This window comes from Mastigoproctus giganteus, chromosome 2, assembly GCF_048544385.1.
Source record: "Mastigoproctus giganteus isolate SK-2022 chromosome 2, ASM4854438v1, whole genome shotgun sequence".
Lineage (NCBI taxonomy): Eukaryota > Metazoa > Arthropoda > Arachnida > Uropygi > Thelyphonidae > Mastigoproctus > Mastigoproctus giganteus.
In genome coordinates this window covers 95,144,463-95,158,162 of record NC_143576.1, presented here as the reverse complement: position 1 = coordinate 95,158,162, position 13,700 = coordinate 95,144,463, and the positions used below count along the sequence as shown (strand labels likewise).

The following is a 13,700-nucleotide window of genomic DNA, read 5'->3' as shown; positions in this document are numbered from 1 at the left end:
ACTGACATGTTTAACATGCATTATGTTCACTGCAGGATTTTAAATTTTCCAATGAAGCTGTGATAATGCAGTTGCCACACTAACCCAGCTCATTCATGATCCTTTTGTTTATGATGGTAATTATTGATATCTTTTATTTATATTTGATTTCTGCATCAGATATCTAGATTGTGTGACTATATCACTAAAAATTCTGGTCTTCAAATACTCAGTTTGTTATGACATTAGAAATATGAAAGAATTAACTCCATAGTGGAGGAGCAGTTTGAGATTAGACAATACTTATGTTTGAGTTACATGAAATGGCCATGTTGAATTGTGTATTTTTGATGGCCTCAAAAATAATTAGCGTTGGTATGCAGCTTTTATTTAGTAGATTGCCATGCCAAGATGTTGATTTTGTGGATTACAAACCTTAGGAAAGATTTACTGGATCACTATATTTTTCACAAATATCCATCGATTTTTCTGTAAAGGTTTTGGATTTCCTGTTTCATTGCTCACTCCATAAGTTTGCCAGCATATCAACATCTATAACTACAGATGTTGATATGCTGGCAAACTCCAAAACAATGAAAATAACAAAGAAAATAGGCAAGTAAGCAATCTTTTGGTATAGATAATAGTTGTGTGTGTGTGTGTAAGCAGCATTAGAAAAATGTTTTTACAGCATATTTTGAATAGATCTCAGAGTTTGCAGATTAGCATCAGTCATGCTAATTTACTAATTAACATTGATAATGACTGATATAATCTGAATTAATGTTGAATCATATACAGGTCAGTGAATAAGTCAGTCATATTTCATGTAGCTCAAAATAGTTTATTTGAGAAACATGAAAATATGCTATTTTTAGGGGTATTGCATTTACAAATACATAAAGTGTCTATTTGTCAAAACATTTGCCCAGATGTAACACTTGACTGACAGTGGACAGATTTTCGTGCAATTTTATACAGGCATACCTCGATTAACGAATAGGATGCGTTCCACGAAATTACTTCGTTAACCGAAACTTCGTTTTCAGAGGTAAAAATACTATGGCCAGAATAGGGATACGTTCCTACGTAAAGAAAATGAAAAGCTTTTTTTCGAACAAAGAAAAGTTTTATTAAATAAACAGTCAACTTACATACAAAGTGAAATCACATTTTAAAATATGAGGTTAAAGTTGATTGTTTATGCTTTTTTTCTCTTTCATTTAACAATTGCCTATACGGAGTTATTGCATTTAACACTGATCGCTTAACTATAACACTTCTTCCTAAATCAGGATCATTTTCACTAAAAAAATTTAAAACGTTTTCAATGTCATTTAAGCACCTTTTTAAATCTTTGGTTGTTAACACTTTTTCGGCAGGAACTTCTTTAACTTCGCCTTCATTATCTTTGTCTTCGTTGCTAACAAGGTTTTCTAAATCTTCCACTGAAAAACCATCATCTTCTGCATTCAATAAATTTCTAACATCCTCTTCATCGACATTTTCGAAACCTATTGATTGAGCCATCTGGATAACTTCATTTCTAATTTCTTGGATGTTATTTTCTTCTTCTAGTACAACTTCTGGCCATATTTTGCGCCAAACTCCATTTAAGCATTTCTTAGTGACTTCTTTCCAAGAACTATCAATGTTTTCAATTGCGTTTTTAATGGTGTAGTTTTTCCAAAAAGTTTTAACTGTCATTTCCTCTTTATCCTCTAGTTCAGGTAAATTGCTTAAAATTCGACGCAGATAATAAGCTTTAAATGATGCTATTACTCCCTGATCCAATGGTTGAATCAGGAAAGTTGTGTTTGCTGGAAGAAACACAACTTTGACAGGAATGCATGTGTCCAACGTGTTAAGATCAGTAGGATGTCCCGGAGCATTGTCTAACAACAAAAGAGCTTTTTCTTCAAAGTTGTTTTTTTTTGACAATACCGTTTTACTCCAGGACAAAAGTGGTTAACAAACCAATCAGTAAATAACTCCTTGGTAACCCACGCTTTTCTATTTGCTTTCCATATTACAGGTAAATTCATTTTTATGTTACCTTTTAACGCCCTCGGATTTTCTGAATGGTAAACTAATAACAATTTTAATTTATAATCGCCAGAGGCATTTGATCCAAAGAGTAACGTTAAACGGTCTTTGGCTGCTTTGAACCCAGCAGCTGATTTTTCTTCAATAGAAATGAAGCTTTTTGTTGGTAGCCGTTTCCAGAACAAACCGCTTTCGTCAACATTGAACACCAAATTTGGTGGAAAATTTTCACGTTCAATTATTTCCTTTAGTTTTTCTGGAAACTTATTTGCAGCTTCTCTTGTTAATTTTACACTATGAATCCTGGCCCGTTTTTTTAAATTTCTCGAACCAACCACGAGAAGCCCCAAAGGTTTCCGTAATTTCTTCAGTTTGTTTAGATTTCAGGTGATTAAACAAAAATAATGCTTTTTCTTGAATGACCATTTGACTTAAAGGCATATGACGTTGTGACATATCATCTATCCACAAACTTAACATTTTCTCCATTTTTTTCTAAAATTGGATTCCTTAAGCGAGTTAATTTTGCCGCTGTAACATCTGTACAATTCTGAGCAGACTGTTTTATTTTTTCTGATTGACTTAGTATGGTTGTTAAAGTTGATTGCGCTAATCCTAAAGAATGTGCCACATCGGATTTTCTTTCGCCGCTTTCAACACGTCGTACGATATTTAGTTTAGTTTCCAAAGAAATTGCTTTTCTTTATGTTAAATGGGGCTTGAAATTGCGGACTTCGTTATCAGAGGTAACGTTAACCGAGGTATGCCTGTATTTGGATCTTTTAGAAGGATTTGTCAAGCATCCCAAAACTCCCATTAAACTGACCAATAGAAAATTAGCAGTTCCCCCAAGCTGAATTTGTACAAAATTTTCAAAGAATTCTGTTAGCATCTTTAAAAGTTATTTGGAATAAATTCTCATTCCATACCTTTCTACCCCCATTCCTCTGCCCCATACACAGAAATTGGATGTTTGAACATTGCACCATAATGAAAAGTTAGATTGACATCAAATTTTCAGTGTATTTTTCATTGGTTCCTGAGAAATTTTAAGCACATTTATGATTCTGTAGTCTCCTCAGTTCCCCACCCACCAGAAAAAAAAATGTGTATAAACATGTTTCAGCCATTAGTGAAATAAAAATTGATTGATACCAGGTTTTTTGGCTTTTTTTTTTTTTTTTTTGTTGGTCCTTGGGAGGGGTTAGGTTTTTGATTCTCTATTTCTCCACAGAAACATTGCTGTAAATGTGAAAAACCAGCTGCAACTTTTTTTAGATTCCCCTCCCAACCAAAAAAAACTGTCACACAAATGTGATGCTCACATTTGTGTGATGCTCACAATGAGCATCACACACTGAAGTTTTGTAAACATGAATATAATATATAGAAGTTAATTCTGTGTGGAATGTTATTTGATAATCAAATACACCTGTAACGTAATGTGTACATTTCAGGTGCATTTGATTATCAAATTTCAGGCAACATTTCAGGGATGGTGTGCTAAATTCACTCTGCTGTTTGGAGCTCACTTGAGAAAATCACTTTGCTATGTGGGTTTCTAGTGCTAGTGGTGAATTTCTGAAAGTTAGTGGGTTAATTTTAATAGGGAAGACTCTTGACATTACCTTTTTCAGCAATGAAATGCAGCTCCATTTAACAGAGTATTTCAACTCCAAAAACATGTATGTGTGGTAGACTGGTCGCTCACATGCTATTGAGGAGACAACTGTGTAACCAAAGGTCAGTGTACACACAATATTATAAACATAAGTAATTGGTCCCATAGAGAATACTATCAACCTTTGAGAACACTATCAACTCAGAAGTATTAATATGATTCTGAACCCGTTTAACTGAGGACAAAATTGCCCGGAACTACCTATAACAAGATAATGCTACAGCATACATGGCTCATGTAACCATTGGCACTTCAGTGTGATCTGCTGGGTGGGTGCCTAATTTCCAGGAACAGTTGGTCACAGAGATCACCCAGTCTCTCATTACTGATTTTTATCTGTAGTGTACAATGAAAAGTGCACTCTACCAAGGCAATTCTCATAGTCTTGGTGATCTGAGGGAAAATCAAACTTTATTTAATTACTTTCAATCTAACCTATATCCGACTTCTTACAGGTGACCTTGAGGGATACTTAGATGGATTATACCCATCTGGTGATACAATATCTAAATCGAACTTTCTCTGGATTGTCCGTGGTGGTCTTGTTCATTGGCCACCAAGGTCTCCAGACCTCACTCCGTTAGATTTTTGTTTATGGGGATGGATGAAAAGCACAGTATACAAAGAAAAGGTGAATACAAGAGATGAATTGCTCGCTCGCATTTTGAATACTGCTGCCATCATAAAGGAATGCCAAGATGACCTCAGAAAAACAACACATTACCACAATAGTTGCAAAGTGCATTTAGGTTGGCAGTGGGATTTTCAAACATTTATTGTGAACTGTAAAAATTTGTCAATTATTTGTGTTTCATATCATTCAAAAAGTCAATAAATACAAACAATATGTCATTTATCATTCTTTAATACCTCTCATAATGGCTTTGTGCATGCCAGTTTCAAACAGCTGTATCTCCGTATCCATTGAGAATTGGACACATTTATACGTACTTTTTTACTCAGAATAATCGGTACTATAACCTCCCAAAATACTTACTATTCCTCCTGAATTACCGTGTGTGTGTAGGGGTTCACAAACTTTTTTTTGCTTTTTGAAGAGGTCCGTAGATCTCAGTAGTTTGGGAACCACTGATCTAGACCATCAATTCCATCAAGTCTGCCCATCTTCATAAGATTTATGGGAAACCTTGCAGATGGCTTACAGTAATGTTAGCCAAGATGCTATTATAAAATTAATCTCCAGAATGCACATCTGGTGTAAGGCAGTGAAAAAATCTTGGGAGGATATGTTGATGAAAAATCAATATAGTTGTTAATATTAACTATTTCACTATTTTTTTTTGCTGTAAATTTTTCAATGTTTAATAAAAAAAAAAGTATATTAACATACTTTATAATGTGTTATTTTTTTATATTAAACCTTACATTGTCATAACTAATTTTAAAAAAAAAAAACCCAAAAACTATTGTTATACACTGATTCTAAACTTTTAGGCGGGAGTGTGCAGTGTTCTCCCTTTCCCCAGAAAATTTTTCTAGCCGGGTGGGATTATGAAGTAGTCTGGTGGGGAAGTGTAATACTTCGTAATGTTATAAAATTTTCTGTTATTTATAAATGTGACTTAAGCAATCCAGAGCAAAAATTAATTGCATAATTTAACATTATATTGATTTAATGATAATTTGTGCAACAAACATTGAAAAAGTTTAATATTGGCTACTGTTATATTTTTCAACTGAAAAATAAATTCCAAAGCATATACATAAACACACCTTAAATTTAACAAATAAGGTACTTTTTATTTAAAAAGTAGAATGTTTTAATAACAAATTAAAAAAAAAAAATTTATTAAATTCAATGTAAAAAAAATAATAATGAAAACTGTTTAAATCTAAATGTTTTCTTGTTTAACTTCTTACTCATTATGGGTTCTTATTTTGTTTTATTTTATTGCAATATATATTATTATATTTGTGCTCCTGTACAGAGACCAAAATAAACAACACATCTTAAGTTCACAGAATTTAACAGGCACCTCCGTAGCCAGGTGGGCAGGAGCAGCAGTGCATAGCACATGCTTCTTGATTAGACCGGGGTTCGAGCCCGTGACCACCAAATATGGAGGATGCAGAAAGGTCAGGGAATGACCACCGCATATCCTCGTAGCAATATGGCCTTAGTTGTTAATGCTCTTAAAAACCAAATAACAACAACAGAATTTAACGTGGTGTACTAGCCTGCAAAATTATAATACAGTAATTATATATAACCCCTGCTATTCACGGTTACTGATTTAATATAAAATGAACCCTAAAAAAAATGTGAATTTTAAAGCGGCGTGAACATTTTCCACCATAAAAAATATGGGTGTGGCCGGAAAATGATCAAAACCGGTGTGGTTTTGATCATTTTCCTGATCAAAACAGTGCTCGGCAGGTGGGGAGAGAGGGGTGACACAATTGCGAATTCTTCCCGCTAATCCTTGTTCAGTATGTGTTATATGCTTGTCATGGAAGGTTTCATCGTTTGCTTTTAATTGTTATACTTACGAAAGTGAAAAATCTACCATTTTGCAGTGTTAGTGTAAACAGACTTTTTCGAGTGTGTTAACGGTTAAAAGAAAGTGACTTTATTGTGGACAAGTTCTTTTTTAACTCCTATGAAAATATGGCTACGAATAACATGGGAATTGTGAAAAGATCAAATAAGGTGATTATTAGTGAGTAAAACTGAGTTACAGTCAGTCCTCGTATAACACTTGTTTACACTACACGAATTCGAATCCGATCATACACAATTTATAAATAGGGGAACAATATCATATATAGCACGAACCGAATTTGCTCATGCACGATTTGCCTTTGTGTTTACAAGAAATGGCAGTCGGATGCAGAATCACCCCAACTGAACGCAACACGATAGGAATGAAGAGAAGATTCTGAAAATGTATTTGTTTTTTTATATCAGTGAAGGAGAAACACATTTCACCATAACAGCGTAAAAACCCACACAATTCCAGCTATTGGTATTATCGCAAATGCAATTAGATCGAGTTTACTACCCATTTATAACAGATTCCACTAGCAGAAACGCAACTGGAAATTGTTTTATGGTAGTAACTCCCAGAAATGTGCTTTAGTAAAATGTGAGGTGTTAATAGAGTTGTCTCTGCCTTTACGGTGTTGTTTATTCAGTTGCTACACGCCACAGCTTTGTTTATGAGTATCAAGCTTGCCTCCTCATTTTGTTATTATGCTTTATTCCCTAAAAATGAGTAAAATACTTAAAAGGAAGCGTTGGTGAAGACACTACAGATTCAGAGAGAAAAAGAAAAGCAATATCGATAAACAGAGGCGCACTGGGTCAAAAATTCTTACCCGGGAAAATTTGTAGTGGCCTCATACTAGCGTTTAAAGCCAGAATCACACCGGCCTCCGGCCCACTGGGGTTTTCCCAGTAAGGCTTATGGCCAGTCCGCCTCTGTCGATAGAGAAAAAAATATGAAATTGTGAAACGCTTTGAGCGAAATGAAAGACCATGTGATATTGCACGTGCTACAGGCCTAAATGAGGCAACGCCAAGATTTAGAATGAATGCAGAGAAAATAAAAACAGCTTTCATAGCAGGAACAACTCAAAGTGTAATTAAAATCCATTAGATTAAGACAAAAAATTGGAAGAGATGGAACAGCTGTCATCTGTTTTGATAGAAAATCAAACAAAAAACAAGCTTGCTTATGATAGAAGCAAAAGCATTATTTTATTACAAATGTGTGTTCAATCTTGAGTGGTCGGCACCTAACCCTATTTTTCCCATAGGGCCTGTTGTTTATATTGCACGATTTTGCATTGCACGAGGGTTTCCAGGAACACAACTATCCTGCTATACGAGGACTGACTGTATTAGACAAAATTTCTAATGGTGAAAGTGGCAAAAAATAATGTCAATGGTACGATCAATCAAGAAATCGGAAAAAAAAATCAGCTGTAGTGTCAGTGAAAACACACTAATTGCTTCAAAAATTTGCTTTGTAACTTGTGTTGTTAAATTAGAAAAAATGGAAAAAGCTTTAAATCTGTGATTAGAAGACCAAACTAAAAATTCCGTTAAGTTCACTTATCATTCGTGAAAAGGCAAAACATCTTTTTCAACACTTTAGTGAAACTGGTGATAGCACTGGCGTGATAAATTTTTTAGTTAGCAAAGGCTGGTCTGAAAGGTTTAAAAATTGATGTTCTTCATAACATGAAACTTGTTGGCAAGTCTGCATCAGCAGATTTCGTGGCTGCAGAAAGTTTCCCAAATGAATTAAAAAAATTAATTACGGATAAAGGATATGTTCCCGAACAGGTATTCAATGCAGACGAAAGTGGGTTGTTTTGGAAGAGAATGCCATGTGTTTGAAAAATTTTTTTTTGAAATTTCTAATATTATATTTAATATTTTATTTTAATTTTAATGCCTTATGCTTGTATTTCACTATAATATTATGTAGGTACATATAATATATAGACAAAATTTTAGGCTAGTTTTTCTTATATATTTCATACTTTGGAATGGAACTCTTATTATTATGGGCGGCATAACCTGGTATTCACGTTTTTGGTATTCGCACCATTTCTCAGAAACGTAACCCCCGTGAATAGCGGGTTTACTGTACTCAGCTTGCCGGAGAGATGGCTGCAGAGATGAGTGAGTCTGATACACTAAAGTCAACTCAAAAAGTGTTCTTCCTTTTGGCCTTTGGCTTTCCGTGTGACTTGAACTGCCATGTTTATTTTTATCTGTCATATTTATTACAATATACCTCTGCATCCATTGCTGCTGCTTTGCGTGCTTTTGCCATATCCCGTTTATTTTTTCCACTATTTCTTCTGGTTTTAACTCTTTGGTATTATATTTTACATATATATATAAAATATTTTGTATAATACTGAAGATAATAATATAGAAGGTAATTCAAGCAGACAATACCAACCTGGATTTAAAGAAACGCAAGGGATATAAATATATTAAAAACACACACACACACACACACACACACACACACACACACACACACACACACACACACACACACACACACACACACACACACAACTTATCGTTGTCTACCCACAATCTAGATGACTTCAACTGAGGCCAACCACCCAGACTGAAGGCAAAAAAGACAAGGAGTTCTCTGTTTCTGTAATGATCAATATCTGCTAAGATATATAAAATATAAAAAATCCAGAGATTAAGTAATTTGAATCTAAACCAATTAAAGGTAGTTAAAATTTTTTTAATCAAAAGGAAGATATTATAAATGTAAGCATATATTGAACATCGTCGACCCGACAGAGAACGTAATTTAATAATTAAAAAGAATAAACGTAAAGTATAAAGCATATCTACCGTATTCAGGACATAATGTAACAACTAGTCATTATGAAATAATAATCCCTCTAATGAGTATATATGTGGTGACCCCTATGTGATGGATATGGTAAAAATAAATAATTAATTAATTAAAGTTAAGTTAACGCAAAGAGAAACATGCAGATAGTAAGAATAAAAACTAATAGGTAGAGTAGGAATAACAGAGCCTGAACTCCATAAAGGTGAAAATATAGTAGTATAAATAAGCAAGTTTCTCCTACATCCTCTACATCCTCGGATTACCTTAATAATTTTGGAGAAATAAGATCAAAGAGTGTAGGACAGCTTAAAGACAATACAAGATATAAGTTGTAGCTCGGGTATGCCCGGGATCTATAGTAGGACCCTGAGCTGAATTTGCATGTCACCTTAGTGTGAACTTAAGTATATACAGTGTGATTATAAGATAAAATAACATAAAACAAAATAAATGATACACTATAATTTGCAGGCCGGGTACAAGTTTTCTAAACTGTAAGACACCAAGAAAGCAAAGTGTACATAATATACATGGCTCTAAATCTGTAATTATGGTAATTATATTGAAGCAATGGGTTCAGAAAATAAATTTTTGAAATTAATTATATTGATTGCCTTCCTGAAGTGGTATTTCAGGTAAACGATAGAGAAATTATTATTTATCAACTTGTTGTACAATGCTATTATGTTTACTGAACAGGTTGTGTTTTTATTGCAAATAGAAGCAATCCTCAGGCATTGGGATAAAATGATATTAGCATGCACTGATTTCGATATATTAGATCTCCAGTTTGTAAGGCCGACTGCATTGAAATTAAATGCGTCTCTTTTATTATATACGTTTACATCTATATCATTATGGAATATTTTTATACGAAGATCCAGGTAATTTGTAATAGTATCAGAACTGTTAGTTTTTTCCAATACAAGTTCTTCTGGATATAATTTGCTGTAATCCTGAACAAAATGCAGACAATTAAACACACATAGATCATCTACATATCTGAACATAAGTAGGTTATCTTGGAATGTTCTTTCTGTAGAATATAGATAGAGATTTGCAATTATGCAGGATGCTGGACTTCCCATAGGGGGTGCTATTCACTTGTAAGTATAACAAAGTTCCGTCATATACGTAATTCTTAAAAATACATAAATTTATTAGAGTATCCCAGTAGGTTAAATCAAACTTTATAGCATTTTTATGTTCCAAATATAGTTTTTGGAGAAGAACATATTTTAAATTGTCGAGATTGATACTAGTGAATAAACGGTTAAAGTCAAATGTTTGTATTTGCTGAATATTGTTATTTTTTATTGCATTTATAATTGGTAAGTTGTTATAATACTTTTATTTACATTATTTAATATAGTTTTAAGTAACTTTTCTAACGTTTTACCTGGAATTTTAGCATAACTATCTCTATGTGATGTTATGAACCTAAATGCAATAGGTGATTTATGAAATTTAGGTATACCATATATAAACAGACATTTTAGGTTATTGTACTTTAACTTTAATTTTTTATGCAATGCTATTAGTTTTTTGATTATTACATTAGGGGAAGATGCTATGTATTTGTATGTGCTACTGGACTGCAGTTCATTTTTAATAATTTCTATGTAATATGATTTACATATAATTGCAAGCAGCTTTGTCAACCGGAGTAATTACAAAATTTTTATGTATTTCTTTGAGCTGCTTATTTATTAATTTTGTATTATTTAGATTATCTAGTATGAATTTCAATTGATTATATTTGTTAAATATGATATTTAGCATTGTGAACAGCCACATGTGGTATGCCTCAACCGGTATGTTATAGTTGTATGCAGATCTTATGCAGTATTTTAATAAATCTAGATATAACAGTTTTTTAAAAGTTGATTTATTAATAGGTAGATTAGGTTGAAACTTAAAACCGAGTGATAAAATATCTCTAAGCTCGGGATATGGGATTATATCTAAATCGCCAGTTATAATATGGTTATGGTTAGGATCTACATATCTAAGAAATGAAAGCTTGTGGCAAACGCATATATCCTGTCCAATATTGTGAAGGTTTGTAGCTATTATTTTATAGTTACATGCTTTTAGACCAAATGGTTTAGCATATCTAAATCTGATATTAATATGTAAGTTATTAATAGGTAGCAAGTTGTTATGTAAGTTAATAGTTCTATGTATATCCAAATTATCCATCATTTTATCTTTAAAATATAAGAGGACAGAGTTTTCTGGTTGCTTGTTAATATTCAAAATATTAATTCTGAATTTAACAATGTCTAGTATAATGTGCATAAGGTGACACGATCCAAAGCCATAATTATTGGCTTTCCTGCTTAGGGCTTTGAGTACACTAAGTTTAATGCTGAAGAGTGTATTATGTATTTTACCAATGTTTATAGGACCGGTGTCCCAAATTTTAAATAAATCTATGAAATCCCCTAGCTGTTCTCGGTCGCTCTTAAATGTTTTAGATTTACTATATTTTCTTTTGCATTTAGATTTATGAAGTTTAGCAATTTGAAACGTATTATAAACACAAATATCTTTCAAATTATTAGTCATGTATTTTTGATTAAATCTGTTATTCAGTCCATATGGATATAGTGTTTTATATTGTAACATGCTAATTTCTTCTTGCGGTAATCTTTCATTTGTGTTAATAATTACATTAAGTATTGAAATGAAAATATTACCAAAAGTATGTTTTTGGAAATGTCTATTCAATATCATGTTCAAGATTACCTGTTTTCTTACTAGACTTGTTATTGTAAGTATTAATGTCTGAACGATGTAAATTCATTCTGATATGTAAATTATTACTGGTTTGACCAATATATTTAACATTGCAAGTATGACAAGTGATCACATATATAACGTTTATTTATATAACATTTATTACAATTTATTAACTTTCTTTCCATATTACTCATATATATTGTGTTTTTAAATAATTAATATAAATGTCTAAATGATTATTTTCAATTTATCACTTGCAACGTTAATGCTATTGCTGTGTGGCAATTAGACATTATATGTGCTTGATATATTATAGTTTGATTGTTTAAACTACTTCAATTTTCTGGTATTTATTTTCTATAAAGGTATTAAGGTGTAAACGGAAATTCAGTTAGAATTCTAACTGAATCTCCTGTTTACAGGAGAGTTCTAACCCCCAGGAATAGTTTAGACTACACATTCTAACTGAATCTCCTGTAAACAGGAGATTCAGTTAGAATGTGTAGTCTAAACTATTCCTGGGGTCTGTAATGGTATTAAAGATATGATTAATATTTAATGAAGTTAAAATTATAATTATTTTAACAAACTTTAAATAGCAATTAATTAATCATCAACTCAATATCAACTAAACATTCCTTTACCTGGTCATCATCGGGGGCTTTGAGCAGATCGATAGCCAGATTAAAGGAATGTCTCATAATTACCCGTTTCTGTTAACTCCTTATCAGTTTTGCCATTGTATTGAGATTATTTTTGCTCTTATAAATTATTTAGTTAATTGAATATGGATAGATATAATTTAATTTGTAATATCAGATAATTTTAATTTTTAGAAAACTTTAATCTTAGCATCGTAATCAGCAAACTGATGGAGGAGAAACAAAGCCCAACGGGTAATTATCGGAATAAGGGAGAAGAGTTATACTTACGGTATCTGTCCGTTGGTGGTCTGTCAGAAAAAGAGGGGTTAGTCCCGTTCTCTGTTTGTTATATAACAGGGTTGGTTTTGAGTATGCAGACGCACCTATTGTTAATTGATATTGTTGCAGTGCGATGCAATTTGTAGGTCATGAGATGAGAGGTCTGATTTCTACGTAGGCTGGGGGCTGAGTTGCCCCCCACCCCCGGCCTACATAGAAATCATCAGCATTTTGTACCGCATTCGTTCAGTTTTGAGCAACAAGAAAAGAGTCAAGTGTTGCATTGAGTGCTTATGGCAAAAAAAATTGATTCCGGTCATTGAACACCCCCCCCCCCATATTCTTCAGATTTGGCTCCAATAGATTTTTGTCCCCCAAAATGAAAACAGTTATGAAAGGAACGCAATATGGGACAATAGAGGACATCCAGGCTGCAGTGACCGACCAGCTGAAAGCGGTATCAGAATTGTTTTCAAAACTTGTATAAAAGATGTAAACAGTGTGTACACACCGGAGATGATTACTTCAAAAATATATAACCTCACTTTGCCGTTAGTGTTATTCTTTTTTTTTTTTTTTTTTGTAGTAGTGTCAGTTTTATGAAGTCCTAGCCAAGGTAAGGTTAAGCAAGAATAACTGCAGTACTTTTTAAAGTTTTTACTAGTTTCTTTTCCCTCTCCTGATTTGCAGTTTCTTGAACCCAGCAATACAGGGTGTCTCAAAAATATTGGTACAAATGTTTAGGGGAGGTAAGTAACATCTAAAGGAATGTGAATCGCATAGGAACCCATAACCGGAAACGTCACGGGAAAGTAGTAGCAGAGGCACAAGAAGCAGAAATGACACAAGACAGTAATTAGTGGCAAACATTTATTTGACATAATATTAACAATGGAGTACGAGATGGATGCATTTCATGATGTTACAACAGATGCTCGAAGGTTCCACCATGAGACGCGATGC

The 13,700-nt window shown here is 33.1% G+C and overlaps 1 protein-coding gene across 5 annotated transcripts in view; it reads left to right on the top strand.

The window, feature by feature from the left end:
• The window catches only part of LOC150089435 (ras-related protein Rab-14), a 108,623-nt gene that overhangs the window by 53,215 nt on the left and 41,708 nt on the right, over positions 1-13,700 (top strand). The gene's annotated exons all lie outside the window — the stretch shown is intronic.